The sequence below is a fragment of the Poecile atricapillus genome, chromosome 3, assembly GCF_030490865.1.
Source record: "Poecile atricapillus isolate bPoeAtr1 chromosome 3, bPoeAtr1.hap1, whole genome shotgun sequence".
Taxonomy (NCBI): domain Eukaryota; kingdom Metazoa; phylum Chordata; class Aves; order Passeriformes; family Paridae; genus Poecile; species Poecile atricapillus.
This window is the reverse complement of record NC_081251.1, coordinates 88,923,178-88,936,543: the sequence shown is the minus strand read 5'-3', so window position 1 is coordinate 88,936,543 and position 13,366 is coordinate 88,923,178. Positions and strand designations below refer to the sequence as shown.

The window sequence follows — 13,366 nt, the reverse complement described above, 5'->3', positions numbered from 1 at the left end:
GCTGCTGCTCCGGCAGAAATCACAGAACCATCTACAAAGCCTGGGCAAGATTTTAACTCTTTCTTATCCAGATGAAACTTGCAGATTAATCTTTTCATCCAGAGAGAGAAAAGGAAAGTAATCAACATGAAAAGAGACTTTATAAACTACTAGTGGCAAGAAAGAAAAGAGACTTCAAGAAAGGTAGAGAATTAAGGAGATGCTTTAATTAAGCTGAAATATCTTTCTGTTAAAACTATGGAAATGGACAATGAAGTCTTGAGAAAAACCCCTTTAATTCATAATAGAGTATGGAGAGGAATAAGGTGTTCAAAGTGTAAATTTAAGTAATAAGTGAAGTAATTGTGGTATAGTGAAGTGCTGAGAAATTTGAAGCCTTGAGAGGCAATGAGAAAAACTGTTTCTTAGTGAAGCTCACAGAAGCAGATGAAGAATACTTTTTTGCCTTTGACTAACTTATCCTTAAAAATGCTATCTTCAAACTCATGACCCATAACACATTTTCAGAGTGATGTGGAATGGGAGGGGTGGGCTTTAATAACAGTAGCTCTGAGCAGCTGATATCAGAGAAACGAGAAACTATAACAAAAATAGTTTTCTTGTGACAAACTCCATAAATTAACAGAAAGGAACTTCTGTTTCTCTACAGAAACTGAGGAAAAGACTATGGAAAGAATTAGAACTGTTTAAACCATCAAAATTATACAGTTTTTGTCTCTGTTGTCATGTAAACAAAAGAATAGTGAGCAGTGAGAAATGAAAAGGTTTTTCTGGAAGTTTATTCTGGTGTTCTTGTAGTTTGTCAATAAACTCTTCTTTATTCCTTTTAAGTTTTATGCCTGGTTTGCTCTTATTTTAATCCATATCTCACAGCAAGAAATAAATAATTCCTTTTTTCCCCTTTTTGTTAATTACTAGTTTAAACCACGACAGATTAGAAGGATCTAAATTGAAGTGAAAATGTCACACATGATGTATTGCCTGGGAGCAAGAGCATGCAATTGACAAATTCAAGTTGCACACTTAGCATTCTTCTTGACTGCCAAATTTTGTGATTTGCTTGAAAATTTTATGGGATATACTGGTGTGACTTTTTTTCTGTATTTTTATCCTGAAAAGCCCCAGTTTCTGTAGTGATGTAATGAAAATAGAATCTAAAACATTATTAAAAATTAAATAAGCTAACAACGGAGATTAATTTCTGACCCTTCAGATTTCAAAAGAAATCCTTCAATATGTATCTTCAGATCATCCTAAGGCCACAGGAATTTAAAAAAAAAACAAAACCAAAAAACCAGGTAAACAGTACCAAGTATATTTCTGTGTGAGATTTCTCTTTTGGCACTGGATTCAAGATTTTTTAATTTAGAATCTGGGAAAGACAGAGACCTATTGTGACCTGCTTCTTGAAAAAAATGTCAGTTTTATTTCTGGTGTCCTGGGAAAATAGATGTTTGTTAGTATTAGCAACAGGGTATAATTCTTCTGTCAGTCATGTCAACATAAGGAAATGTCAGATAATACCAGGACATAGCCAGACTTTTTCAGTAAACACTAAATCAACTCATCATGAATAATTTCTTGCATTTTTATTTGCAAAGTTTTGGGGGTTTTTGTGATATGCAATCATAATTTTGCCTTCAGAGGGAACATTTATTATTAAACACAAATCCCTTCTTGCTTTTCTGAAACTTATCATCACTCATTCATCCAGCTGCCCTTCACAGAATCTATCTTGTCAAATAAAACACATAGTACATATTATTTCATTATTATTTCCTAATTTGTTTATGTTCTTTCCTGATCTTTTGGAGTTGGAGGTGGGGAAGAGGAGGTAGAGACAAAGTCAATTTATATGCCTGTCAGAAGATGGTGAGACAGAGAGATACTAATACTAAATATATGCCTTGTGCTATAAGGGAAAGTAAAAAAAAGAAAACATCCCAAATGTTAAAGTATTTGCTCAGAGAATATTAATTTTTTTGGTAGGCTGCTGAATAATGTCCCCTGGGGGTACTCTGAAGTAATTTATCAGGTGAGAGAGGAAAGTGTAGGCCTCTAGAGGAAATCACAAGGCCGAGGAAGGGGAACCATGATACAAGGTATTCTGCTCCCCTCCATGGCCATTGTTCTAGGGAAAATTCTCTTCCTTATAATTCTCAACAAGATTCTTGCAAACCACAGGGAGCTGCAGTCAGGCACAATGGGTGAGGCATTTGGATGAAGATGTCCAGAAACATCTTCTGATTCTTTGAATCAATTAAGGTGCTCACTTCAGCTGCCCAGGTGCAAGCTACTGCTCTGGGACAATCTCATTTTTATTCATGTTGGTATGACAACACAAAATTAGACTTTCAGGCTCCCTGTTCTGTACTATAATTTCTTTAATGTGGACACGACAGTAGCAGACATTTAGTGCCCTGAGCTTTCAATTTTATCTTTAGAGGGAAAGCACACACACTCTAGGAAGCCTTGTCAGCACTAACGATTAATCCAGTTACACCCAAGCTATTCAGCAACATACCGAACACATTTCACCTCATTATACTAACTGCCTCAGAAAAAAAAACTCCTCACACTAATTCAAATCTAACTAAAACATATTTAAGCTCATTAGCAGAGTAATTGAAAGCCCACAAATATTTCTGTTAGTAAATGTGAAACTGAAGTATTTATGGAAACAATGAAGAGGCACACTAATGAATTCACTCTGTATCTACATGTAAATGTAGAGTTAGAAATCATAATTCACAGCAATGTTTCAAAGAGCCAGCATGTGTATTTCACATTATTCAGCAGTATGTAAAGTTAGCAACTGACAGAGGCAGCAACACATTACAGCCACCATGTTTCTAAAGATGGGGAGATGTTGCGTCTGGATCTGGGGATCTGTCCGATCCCCAGCTCTGCCAGCAATGATCCCAGATAGATGTCTCGAGAAGGAGCTGCTGTCTGGGGAGTTCCAGGCAGTTTCCAGACAGGGATAATAACCCTTAGGAGCGTGGTCAGAGGCTTCAAGTGATCAGCTCTTTTAGAGGTGATTTCTGCTCTGTGATCAGCTCAGATCAGCCCAGCCAGCTCTGCTCATGGGTTACCCCAGCCGTGTGTAGACGAGAGATGGAAGACCATGTGGTGTTCCACGGGAGTTCTTTAATGCAGGCTTCAGCGAAGGGGGGCAGTGATTATCTACCACTGAACTGGGCAAAAGTTGGGGTTTTTATAGGGAAGAGGAGAACTGGGAAAGGGACCAATGATCTGAGACTGGGATAAGATGACCAATAGTTAAGAGGGAGATAACATGGGGTCCTGAAGCAGGAAGGGGTCCATAGCTTAGTCACTGTGACTAGGCAGTTTTGTCTTATCTTAGGGGGCAGATCTCCAGGGAGGAGGCCTGTCAGAGGACTGGGCTTCCTCCACAACTCCTCTCTCTGTAGTAAAAAGGCATTTCCTATAGCTCTTTTGAAGCAACAGAGAAGGCATGAAAACAGAGCTAGTAAAATAATAATCACAATAAAATCCACAAAATTCCCTTAACTAAAGATGACACCCATCGCATTAATCCCTATTGACTGAGAAGGTAATTTTCATCTTTGGACAGGAATGGGGCTTCTGATAGGGAATATAAACAAAATTTGTTATCTTTATGGTGGGAGGGGGAAGGTTTAGGGTTTTCTCCCTTATCCCTTTCCTCTGTTCCTTCCCCCCTTTTTTCTATTTACTACAAACTGAGGATGGGGGAGGTAGGTATAGGGTTCTAGAGAGGTTCTGGCAAGGGTTGAGGGAGGGGGACATGAAGGTTTTTGGGGAAAAAGGGGTAACAACATATAAACCAGGGAGCAATTCATGACCAGACTGCATCTGGTCTGTGGCTTGACTGATGCAGCAGCATCTTGTTCAGTTCTCTGTTTTGTCTGCTGCCATGTGACGGGACAGTCTTCTCTCTGGTTTGTGGACATTCGGCGATGCCATCATCTCCATGCAGAGCTGGTCTGGTTTTGTGGGGGTCTTGTATTTGACTCAGGAGAATTCTTGTTAGTGTCCGTGGGGGCAGTGTTTGCAGTGCCTAGATATGGTTTTGTTTCTTTCTTGGAACCATCCCGGGCCAGATGGTGGTGAGACATAGGCATAGCCCCTTCCCCAGGTAATCAGTGGCAAAGGCCCAGAAACCTGATGTCTCTCTGGGTCTTTTACTAGCACTGGTGGCTCCTCAGTGAGCTTAGTTTGGGTTGAATTTGAGAAACGGTGAAGGATTGGAGGGTCAAACCCAGATGCTATACAGTTTAGGAAGTTAACTATGTAGAGGGCTTTACAGAGTCTCTTGACGGGGAATGTAATTTCTGCTTCTCTCTGTTGTTCATGGAGGACTCTTTTGAGGGTTTGATGAGTTCTTTCTATGATGGATTGTCCTGTGGGATTTGCAGGTATGCCTTTATTGTGTTCTGTTCCCCACTCACTGAAGAACTCTTTTAGCCTACGAGAGGCATAGGCAGGTCCATTGTCTGTTTTGATGTTTTTTGGGACTCCCAGAGTGGCAAAGAAGAAAATGCTTGATGGTTTGAGTGGCATTCTCTCCTATGTGAGCTGATGCAAATACTGCTCCAGAAAACGTGTTGACTGACACATGCACATGTTTAGACCTTCCAAAAGGTGGGAAATGAGTCATGTCAGTCTACCAGAACTGACAGCTGTTTAGGCCTCGGGGATTGACTCCGGTACCCATAGACGGTATCTGGTAATTTTGGCAGTTCAGGCACATCGTGATAATAGCTTCTGCTTGATATTTCAAGAGCTTGAACATTCTGATGAGGGCGGGTACATTTTGATGACAAAATGCATGTGACAACTTTGCCTGAGCAAAGATGTCAGGGACATTAGCAGTTTCTATTGACATGACCAATGCGTCTGCCTTCTTGTTCCCTTCTGTGATGGCACCTGGCAGGTATGACCTCACATGCATAATATAGTAAGGTTGCTTCCTGTGGGATATTAAACAAGTTAATGCAGAAATCAATTGGTGTAATTTTGGATTGGAAACATTCTTAAGAAAAGCATGTTCTGCCCTCATAGCTATACCAGCAACATAAGCTGAATCTGTGACCAAATTAAAGGGTTCATCTTTGAATTTCTCAAAGACTCTGACAAAGGCTGCTAACTCAGCAATCTGTGGGGATCCTTCCACCATTTGGACATCAGATCCCACTTTTGAGTCTTGGGGTCCTTCCAGATTATTACAGACTTGTGAGATGACCCTGAGCCATCTGTAAAAATGGTTAGAGCTTTGAGAGGTGTCCTGCTTTGGACTAATTTTGGGGTTAAATTAAAGGCCACATTAAAAAGTTTGTTTTGGTATATGGATGGAAATTTGTCCTGTACAGTTATCCAGGGCGAACTGGAGTTTTTCGTTAGTCTGGAGCAAATGCTCCAGGTCTCCATTAGTCAGTGGTAGGTATATGCATGTGAACTCACACCCTGCATGAGAGCGGAGGTGAGTCCTGGCTTTTTTAATTAGATGTGCCATGATTTCTTGAAAGGCTAAATTTCTTTGTAGGCTGGTTATTTGTAAAGAACCATTCAACTATGAACAGAGGGTCCCACTGGAAAATCAATCCATGGAAACAGGGGGTCTTTCCCAAAATCACAAACTGGAAAGGCAGGCTGGGCTTGAAGCGATGGGCTTGGTATGAAGACAGGGCTTCTTGGACTTTGGTGATGGTACCTTGGACTTCTGGCGTAAGAGTGCATGGAGAGCCCAGGTCTCCACTGCCATGGAGAAGATGGTATAGGGGACCGAGGTCCTCTCTTGTAATTCCAATTAAGGGACAAGATCCAGTTGATGGACCCACATAAACTGTGTAAGTCTCTCAGGGCCTTTGGGTCATCTCTATTGGCAAGCTGCTGGGGTACGATGGTTCTTTCACAAATATGGAGTCCAAGATAAGTCCATGGGCTGGTGTACTGCACTTTGTCCTCAGAAATTTTGAATCCTCTATGGTTTCAGTGGTCTTTTTAACTGCTTTGTCCAAGTAAGTCTTTCATGATGCACAGACCAGGATATCATCCATAGAGTGGTGGATGACTGCATCTGGGAATTGTTTCCAGGTGGGAGACAGGATGTGAATGACATACCACTGGCATATAGTTGGGCTGCTCTTGAGGCCTTGAGGAAGATAAAGCTAATGATATCTTTTGAGTGGAGCCTCTCTGTTAAGAGAGGGGACGGAGAAGGCAAAGCAGGGAGCATCTTGGGGGTGCAGCGGGATGCTGAAGAAACAATCTTTAATATCTGTGATGGCAAGTGCCCAATCTTGAGGCAGCATCAATGGTGAGGGCAGGCCAGGCTAGAGGGGACCCATGTCCTCAGTGATGTCATTGATCTTGAGAAGATCGTGGAGGAGTCTCCATCTGTCCTTTCCAGGCTTTTTCAGCACAAAGACTAGGGAATTCCAGGGCTGGTGGTCTTGATGATGTGGCCTTTGGCAAGCTGCTCTTCAACTAGGTACTGTAGTGTGTGCAATTTTACCTTTGAAAGGGGCCATTGCTCGACCTAGACTGGGTTCTCACATTTCCAGGTGAGGCGAGGAGCAGGTAGATGGCAGTGTGCAGTCCTCAGTGGCTCCAATCAGAAATTCCAGCTGGGAATATGTAAGGAAGCCCCCCACTGGCCTAGAAGATCCCTACCCCATAGGGTGATGGGGGCCCTTACCACAAAGGGCTGGATGGTTGCCATCTTGCCTTCAGGTCTTTTGATGATGACATTCTGCTTGCTGAGCACAGACACTGTGGCTCCACCAATCCCTGAAATCATGCCTGCTACTGGCTGCAGTTCCCAGTTTGCGTTTGCTGGCCACTCTGAGTCGGCAATGATGGTCACGTCTGTGCCAGTGTCCAGCATCCCTGGTCAGCAGATCTTCTTCCCCTTACAGAATAGGCCATACCTGATGGTTGGCCTATTTAAGCCCACAGCCTGTGCCCGCATTATTGTGGGGTTGAGGGGAAGCCATTATAAGTTGTTCAGTGGGAGTAGAAAGGCTTGTGCAATCAGAGTTCCTTGTGAAAGATAAAAGAGTATGTCCGTGCAGCACAGCTGGACAAAGATTTCTTGTCCAGGTTACACTGTTTGTACTTCTGTAAAAACAAAAATTTTCCTTGGACCATGGAAAGTGTCACCTATAATTAGGATGTACCAGGGACCATCTTTTGGTCCATGCTTTCCTGTGGGAATATGGTAAACACTTTCATCTGTAAAATCAATGGACAGTGCAGTTACCAGCTGGTGCTGGGTTCACATCAATATCATTCCGTGTCTTGGATCTTCCTCATGTAGCTTGGCATCTCCCAGGATGATGCACTGTGATGCTTCCCATCTTCCTGGTCCTGGCTGTCCAATGTGAACCTCACAGCTGGGATGGAGCTAGATGGCTTTTGATTTCTTGTCTGCACGTGGGGCCTCACCATACTGCGCTGGGAGTTTCCCAAATACTGCTGGTATCACTGCTGTCTCTGAGGCCTTTGGTAGCCAGTGTGGGGGTCTTGGCTGGGTGACCTCTCTGGATAGTCCTTTATAAAGTGTCTGAATTCCCCACAGTTGAAACACTGAGCATTATCTTTGGAGGTTACCACTGCAAATGCTCCAGAAACCCCTTCAGCGATGCTTTTAGCAACTGCCTGGGCAACTGTGTTTTCAGTGGACAAACGGTGTGTGCAGCTTTCCATCATTTGTACAATGATAGGTTCTGTGTCCAAGGGTAAAGCCCTCAGAATAGTTTTACATTGTTCATTAGAATTCTTTGTAGCTATTTTACTCAGAAGTTCTTTTCGTGCCTCTATACTCTCTGTTTTTCCAAGTCATCCTTCATCCACAAATTTAATAAAACCCTCATCTACCCCTTGTTTGATATTAGCAAAATGTAAGGTGGGAGCACAGTCATCTGGAGTGAGGAGCAATGATGTTTTTGCTGCAATAGCTATGTCTTGCAGTGTTTCCTCAGGTAAGGTGTTAGCTTGTTCTAAAGGGTTTTGTAGGTGATTTTCTCCAAGTAGGTGTTCAACAGTGAAATCTTGCATATTTGCATCTTTAGAATATTTGTCAGATAATGTTTTTAACTGTTTTATCCAATGCCTTTTCCATAGCATATATTCAGCAGGGGAAAGAAGGCATTGAGCAATATTTTTGACATCGTATGGTACAAAGGTGTGTGCAGAGAAAATGGCCTCTAGGCAATTCCTAAAAAGGTGTGTTCCTTGTCCATGTTCTTTGGCTATTTTGCGAGGGTCTACAAGTTCATTGTTAATAACAGGGTGCCACACTGTTCTGTTCATTGCACCAAGACTTTTTTAAAAGTTACTGGAAAGACAGGTATGTTTTGAGCGAATTACCATTGCCCTGCCTGAGTGGCTTGAATTTGATTTGTTCAGGGGTCAATTTCATCTGAATCAGAGTCAGTTGTGTTGCTGTTGCTGTCATCCTCAGTAGAGAATGCAGGGCATACATCTGTGCGATGCCTCGTTGAGTGCACCAAGGGTGCTGGTAGCGGGGCATCGGGGAAGCGGCGGGGCGTAGCCCGGCTGCAGAAAAGCTGCGGTGGGGCGGCTGTCCTGGAGCCTCCAGCTGGGTGGCAGGCGCAGGTCTCAGGGGTGCCGGATTTTGTGGCGGTACAGCAGCAGAAGCTGTGCCTGTGGCGGCAGGAGCCGTGGTGGGGGGGGCAGGAGCTGTGGGGGGAAGAAAAACTGCGGGGGGTGGGGGGAGAAAGCCGTGGAAGGCGCCGGGGGAGCCGCGGGCGAGATCGGGTTAGCCGCGGGCGCCGCAGGCGTCGGCGGCAGAGCTGCGCACATGTTGGGCGCTGTGCACCCTCCAAATGGGGGTGGTGCCCCCACCACACCACCACTGTGCAGCTGCCGGGAGTGCAGGTTAAGGGATAGAGACAGTGTGTGGTGGGGTGTTGGGGAGCGGGGTGCACAGCGGGGCTGGGGGGAGGGAGCGCAGGATAGAGGGGGTAGGAACAGGCAGGAGTGGGGAGAAGGGCCAAAAGAATCAGTGCAACGCATGGTGGGTTGTGCCAGAGGAGGGGATTTGGATGGGGTTAGAGCAGGTCTCACACTCCCTGCCCCAGCAAGCAGGGTGGTGGAAGTGGGGGTGGCTCCCCACTCCCTGGTCTGGTGAGTGGGGTGGGGGGTTCTCCCCGGAGAGCGTGCCTTGAGGAGGAGGGAAGGGCGGAGGCTGGCCCCGGAGGGACGAGGGAGACAGACAGGAGAGGGGGTCGAGGTGGAAGAACCGGTTTTGCAGGTTTTAGGTTTGAGTCTGAGTCAGGGTCATTTGCAGTTTTATAGGGGGGAAGCGAATATACATGAGAGCCATGGGGGTTGGAAGGAGAGGTTTTATAGTGAGTTTTTTTCCCTACAGTTTTAGTTATAATGTGAAATAAGGCTATAAAACGTGTCACTGAAAATTCTCCATTAGCTTGACAGGCATAGAACTTGGTCCCTACACTATCCCAGAAGGAGTTGAGACAGATAGAGTCCCCGTTAGAATCAGGAAAATGCTTAGAAATCTAGTGAATAAACGCTTTCAGGTCCATCTTAGAAAAATTTCCTTCAGAGAAACTGTTAGCAGATAGGATTTGTAGAATATGGGAATATAGGTGTCTCTCAGTATGGGATCACTGAAACTTTCCTAGTTCTAACCCCATACTGGCAGTCCAGGTCCCAGCCCAGAAAAAAAGAGAAAAAAACTCCCAAAAGACCCAGGAAAATAAAGTAATGTGCACAAAAAGGCTGAATTAACTTACAACTCTCAGCTGGTTGGGTCAAAATAAAGCTGCTGGGTGGGTGCTCGGCTTTTGTTCCAATCCTCAGGGTTTTTTCTCCCAGGTGGTGAGTGCAAGGGTGTTGGAATTGCGTCATTGGATACTCTCTGTTAGAACAAAGAGGGTGTCTTCAGAGGGGTGACGGTCCGAACGGCGGTTCGGTCTCAAGGCTGTGCTCTGCGGGACACCGCTCTTTCCCATAACCCAGGTGGTTTCAAGGGTACAACGCAGAGTTTGGTGCGCCACTCTGTTGCGGCTGGGTCTGAGGGTCTGTCCGATCCCCAGCTCTGCCAGCAATGATCCCAGATAGACGTATCGAGAAAGAGCTGCTGTCTGGGGAGTTCCAGGCAGTTTCCAGACAGGGATAATAACCCTTAGGAGCGTGGTCAGAGGCTTCACATGATCAGCTCTTTTAGAAGTGATTTTTGCTCTTGTGATCAGCTCAGATCAGCCCAGCCAGCTCCATTCAGAAGTTCCATTCAGGGGTTACCCTAGCCACACGTAGACAAGAGATGGAAGACCATGTGGTGTTCCACGGGAGTTCTTTAATGCAGGCTTCAGCGAAGGGGGGCAGTGATTATCTACCACTGAACTGGGCAAAAGCCGGGGTTTTTATAGGGAAGAGGAGAATTGGGAAAGGGACCAATGACCTGAGACTGGGATAAGATGACCAATAGTTAAGAGGGAGATAACATGGGGTCCCGAAGCAGGAAGGGGTCCATAGCTTAGTCACTGTGACTAGGCAGTTTTGTCTTATCTTAGGGGGCAGATCTCCAGGGAGGAGGCCTGTCAGAGGACTGGGCTTCCTCCACAGGGAGAGGTAAAAGTTTTCCATGGAAGACAGGTTCTAGTCATTAAACAGAATTTGGGATGTGGAACACGTTTTTCCCAGGTTTTTACAGACAAACGGCTGATACACTTGGCTGAAGGGTCATGCTTATTCTCTCTGACTGAAGTAATTGTGAATATTTTTTTTCAGTGTTGGGATAGTTATATCAGGAAAGGTCATCCTTACATACCAGCAGAGGTTACCAAAAGCAACATTAAAAGTAATGAGCACATTTAGAAACTCAAATTAATTTGGAAGAGAATCTGCTATTTTCCTGGCAGAACACAGATGTCATATTCAGCCATATGCTGTCCTTTCTTGAGAGTTCCAAGTGGGGTTTTCCACTTATTTCCAGGCAGTGAACTCTGTGTAAATTATAATGAAGGGATCCTATAGTGGTTAACTGATGTCCACCCCCTTTTTCTGTGAGAGCTCATGTGAGATAAGGTGAACAGGATCCTCAGCGACTTACTAGCAATTTTGTCCATTCTTGCAACTCAGAGCACTTATGCCAGGTTGAAACTCACATGTCCTGTAGAAACTTGGTGTCGTCCCACACAGGATAATTTTATGTCCAGAAGGTCGTGCTGGAATGACAAAAACTCCAGGCATCGCCTGAAGTTACGTTTGCCCGTATTTTGTAATTGGCTGGCCAAAGCAAAATCCAACATGCTGTTTCAAGTTCTTCTGTCAAAAAAATCTTGTGCACTGGTAAGAGAAGTATGGAGTCAGCTAACAGCTGACATGACTATTCTAATTATTCCAACCAAAAGAAAGAATCATGAAATGAAATGAAATTAAATTAAATTAAATTAAATGGGCATCAATACCCATAGAAACTGTATACACTGATACATCAGTTTGTACAGAAGAGTGTCTCAGCATTAGTTTATGACACAGTTTATGCCTTATTAAAAAGTTTAAACAGATATAATTCAAGTGTTTTCCCACTTCAGTGACTGAACTTGCTGTGGATAGTCTCAAGAGATAAGAAATGGTTATCTACCAGAATCTCAAGCATCTCTCTAATCATGAAGGTTAAAAAAATAGTTTAATTCCCAGGGGAGAGAAAGGGAGAACTGCATTAACTAGTTCTTGTTAATTAACTAGTTAATTAACTGCATTAACTAGTTCTTGAAAAATGAGCTAAAGGAGTATCTATCAACTCACCAAAGACACAGTCATAGCTTATCTATGTTTAAAGAACCTCTCTGGCAAATGCTCTACTCAATTAGCAAACACTGGAAATACCTTTTACTATGTAAAAAGGATACAGAAGAATTGTTTGCTTCTTATAAACTGAGGAAACTTTTTGAAAAACATATAAGCAAAGTAATCATCAAGCTTCTAGATTCTGAGCTAGAAGAGAGAAAATATTCTGGAACAAAAATTTCCATGAAGTGTGCACAAGGTAAAGAAAATGATTCAAGGTGACTTTTGCAGTACCATTTGGGAATTTTTTTTTTCATATGCAGAATGAGAACAAGGGGTGCAAATATCACTAATGGTCAGAAAATATTGTTTCCTAAGAGGAGAAAAAAACCAGAAAATTAACAAGAAAAAGAGCAAATATGTAATGAAGACATTACCTAAAGCAGAGGTTTGACATTTTGTCATTTTCTGGGTATTGTCCATAAAGCAAAGGAAAAGGAAGGCTAAAAGGACCGGATAGCCTAGAAAGATGTGGAGATGTTGAATTTTGAAATGCTCTACAAAAGAATAGAACACAGTTGCATCCTTTCAGTTTGTGATACCAAAATTAGACAAAAGCTTTCCTCACTAACCAGAGACACCCTGCTTTTTTCAAAGCTGAGCCTCGACTAAAAGTATACTGCATGAAGAGGGACAAATCTATTACTGTAAAGGAAAGTAAAACCTATCCAGCAAGAAAACAAGTTTTAGTTTATAATGACCCGAGGAGAAAGAAAATGGGAAGTCAGTTATAGCTTCAAATATTAACATGATTTTATTGCCTAGAAATATGTTTATAATTTAGCAATGAATTTCTCTGATAAGGGATCTTAAGATAAGTGCCACAGATTTCTGGTATGTGAACAAAATTTAGTAAAAAGTAGTCTACTATTTATTTATATTTTACAATCTCTCCACAATTAGGAGTCTAAAAGCAAACTACTAGCAGCCTAGTAAATATCAGTAGTCCAGAATCCAGGCTATGCATCCCATTAGTGAGCTTACTGGAAAGAGGAAAGCTTGAGCAGTGTTTATTGGATTTTTCTCTCTTCCAGGTATCAGCTATATACTTTGCAAATATATATTTGGCCATCCTCAAATTAGTTCTCACTCACTGGAAGTATGCAGTAGATTTTTAAGTACCAGAAAGGGAGACAAATCCTACTCTTTAATAAAGTTGAATATTAAATGAGTTTATAAACATAGGACTGCTCAAAATTGGTATCTTCCTTTTATTTAAGGGAACCTAAATTGTTCTCTTTGGGTTTGATGTGTAACATTAAGAAGAGAGCAGAATTTCTTCTTATGTTTCAACTTCACCAATTGATTAAAGTTTTACCTGGCTCCTGAGATTTACCCACTTACGGCTTAAATTACTGAATATGGTTTTAAGGTCAAATAGACTCAGACAGTGAACAGGTGACCAACAAGTTAATTTGTTCACACAAAATACCCAAATACAACAAATGGTAGGTATGGCATCAAGTCTGTTGATACCGCAATGTCCAGATCTGCTAGATTTATTATTCCTTTACCATGATCA

At 42.8% G+C, this 13,366-nt stretch overlaps 1 protein-coding gene across 1 annotated transcript in view; it reads right to left on the bottom strand.

Moving 5' to 3' along the window:
* LRFN2 (leucine rich repeat and fibronectin type III domain containing 2) overlaps positions 1-13,366 on the bottom strand; it is a 55,013-nt gene that overhangs the window by 7,511 nt on the left and 34,136 nt on the right. The gene's annotated exons all lie outside the window — the stretch shown is intronic.